Source organism: Sorghum bicolor, chromosome 7 (genome assembly GCF_000003195.3).
Source record: "Sorghum bicolor cultivar BTx623 chromosome 7, Sorghum_bicolor_NCBIv3, whole genome shotgun sequence".
In the NCBI taxonomy this organism is placed as follows: Eukaryota; Viridiplantae; Streptophyta; class Magnoliopsida; order Poales; family Poaceae; genus Sorghum; species Sorghum bicolor.
This window is the reverse complement of record NC_012876.2, coordinates 3159028-3162056: the sequence shown is the minus strand read 5'-3', so window position 1 is coordinate 3162056 and position 3029 is coordinate 3159028. Positions and strand designations below refer to the sequence as shown.

General features: G+C 52.3%; 1 long non-coding RNA gene across 2 annotated transcripts; it reads right to left on the bottom strand.

Annotated features, from left to right (window-relative positions):
- On the bottom strand, positions 217–2719 carry LOC110437390. 2 transcript variants are annotated; one of them, XR_002455492.1, is made up of 3 exons: positions 2568–2719; positions 1828–1928; positions 217–446 (listed from the first exon to the last, which is right to left on the bottom strand). It is a non-coding gene; the product is annotated as an uncharacterized LOC110437390 (long non-coding RNA). The 2 variants fall into 2 exon arrangements; XR_002455491.1 differs by having other exon boundaries at positions 1828–1896; positions 2568–2713.

Sequence of the window (3029 nt, the reverse complement as noted above, 5' to 3'; positions counted from 1 at the left end):
CCTTCCCCTTTCTCTCTTTAGCCGATGGCGGTGACTAACTAGCAATGGAGGTGCTGGTGCTGGTCTCCATGAAGACGGCGTTGATGGTCCCCTGTTGCATGGCTCCCACGACCAGCCCCTTCCCAAACCCTAGGCCCATTCTTTCCCTCCCACCTCTAGAGCACCGATTGAAACGACCTGATTTTCCACGAAGGGAAAATCCACATAGTCGAAGTGTAAAATGACCATTTAAATCAAATTACCCAATTCCAGTTGATAATCATCATCCATACATCGTACAAAAGCATTAAGAATAGAGAGTATTACATTATTACATTGCCACATGGCAGAAACAAAATCTAAATTGTCAACCGGAACAGCTCGATAGATGCGGAAGGTAGAAACTCCATCGACTTGAGCAAAGGCACGAATCCCCTAGTCGCTATATCCCTCGGAATCATAAGAACCTGTATGCCAAAGTATCAGTACGATTTGAACTGGCCACTCCCACCCTATGCGCTAGCTTTGTGGAATTGGATGCAATAAAGGTAAATTCAAGAGGCCTATAATGAGCTCTGGTTTTCCTATGCATAAAGTAGTCAAATTTTATAATAATAATAATAAACCAACTATTTATTCCATACCCTTACCCCACATCTCCGTCCATACCAAACCATATCCAACCACCCCATATCCACCTCCATCACATTCACCAACATAACCCACACTCAGGTCGACATGCCAACTCCCACTCGGCCTGTCTCAGCGGCCCGCAGTCCTCATCCTATGGCTCACGGCCGGAAGTATCTCTCGGGGAAGGTAGAACACTCCTCTCTCTAGTCTAGTGAAAACAGAACACAGGAAAGGTCCATAGCCGAAAGGACGACATATGTATCGATCGATCAACCATACACTCTGTAGAGGTTTCACTATTCCACAAGATAGCCGTCATCGATGCTTGCAATCATCTAGGCAGATTCCGGGCGCCTGCCGGCCTAGGACAATGCCACTCTACCTCTCAACCCTAGAACACCCCACCTAGAGTGGCTGAAACTGTGAAGTCATGTCCCCTGTCAAGAATAGGGAGCCATGATCGTCTCGGGAGGGTGTGAGACCAACCCTGCCCGTACCTCCCTAACACATCCTCGCCTAGTAGTAGTGGCATCACCCTACCCGGTGGTTCGGCCGTCTCCCCCCCATGGGAAGCGAGTGGAAAGCAAGGATTCCTATGATCCGGTTACTAGCACTGTCAGTCCTTAGGTGTGACCAAACTGAAATATCTTCACTAGGGTTTCCATTTATCGTGCCACCACAGCACCTCCTCCCCGAAGCTCCTCCCGTCGGAGACTTACACCGGGTTCACCTCGCATACACCTCTACCACATATTTACCCGCCACAGGTATAACCAACAGGAATGTCCAGTTCATTCCACGGCATGACTCGCCCCACAAGCTTGTCGTAGATCCAAGCCTGGTCGACTCAACTCTCACCCTCCACACACCCAAGACACACGCCAAGATCACCACATATCCTCACCATAAACCCCAGATCCAACACGATCACCCGGTTCGACTTCCCAAGCCAAACCATCCCCTTAGGTTCACCATCAGCGTCACATCATCGATATAAAGCCGAAGAATATATATAAAGTAGAAAATATAAATAAAGCGCGTCTAATCTATCAGCGGGTGAGCAGGGTGATAGGTAACACAAGGCAGGGTACAAGTATAGTAATTCTACTATGCAACCCTATAGTAGCAGTTATATTCAACAGAAATATAAAGCACTAGCAATTCTAATATTTGCTATGCGTAATGGGATCTACGAAAATCGGTGGGATGTGGCACCTTCGGAGTAGTCGTCGCCTAACTCCTCCCGATATTCCCGATCCTCGTCAGTCCGATCCTCCTCCGACTCTGCACGTAGATTATTGTCGCGGAAACGACCCCTATAGATGAGCACAAAGAACGAACAACAGCGAAAAGATCCAAATGCACACAAAAAGTATACCATCAGGTAGAAATTTATTTTATATAAATTTCGATATTTATTGTGTGATTTTTGGAGTTCGTATGAACGAGATATGATTTTTCTATGATTTTTAGCAATTATTTAATATATTAAATAGGACCTCATAAATTAATTAATGGTAAACTAGTAATCTATAGCTCCACTGTGTAGATCCTGTCGAGACGAACCCAAGGCAATTTGAATCGCTCGAATCGGATTTAAAATGGAGAGGTTATAAATTTTCAAAGTTAATCTACTTATTTAAAAGAAAAGGAATTTTCTTTGCTGTTTTGCGCGTGAGCCGAAATGAGGGGCAAGGCCTGCTTGGCCACTTCCACTCTCGGGCTGGCCGTGGACGAGCACCGACTGGGCCGAATGCAGGGGGTCAGGCCCATGCGGCCTTCCCTCTTCCTCAGGCGTGAGCTGGGCCGCGGAGCCGGCCCACTCGACCTCATCGCGGCCTGCGGCGCGGGGCTGAGCGGCGGCGGTGTTCGGGGCGCGGCGTGCGGAGGCGCGGCGCGCGGAGGAACGACGCGGCGGTCCGGGCGAAGAAAGAAGGGGCGACTGGGGTGCTCACCTTGGAATGAAGTGGGTGTGGAGCGGGTACGGCTCGTCGTCGCGGCGTGGGAAGAAGACGATGGCGGCGGCGTCCGGTGCGCGCGGTGTGGCGCGGCGACGTTCGGTGCGCGCGGTGTGGCGTGGCAATGCGCGGCGGAATGGCGTGGGGGCAGGTGCTGTGCGAGGGCGGGGTGTACCGGCGGCCTGTGCGCGAACGGCACGATGGCGGTGCGGTGGTTGCGTCGTCGGGCAGGAGGGGGAGGTGAGGCCGCGGGGGCCACTTATGGTGGGTTGCAGCGGCTGCGCGTGGAGTGCGGGGAGGGCAGGGGCGGTGCATGCGCGTTGCGGGGAGCATGTGGACGCATGGCGTGGTGCGGTCGTGCGGAGGCGCGGAGCTCGTGGCCGTGCGCTGGGTCACGCAGGAGAGCGCTGTGCGCGGGCGGTGATGCGCGATGCATGCGGGAGCGCGGTGCGCGCGCGT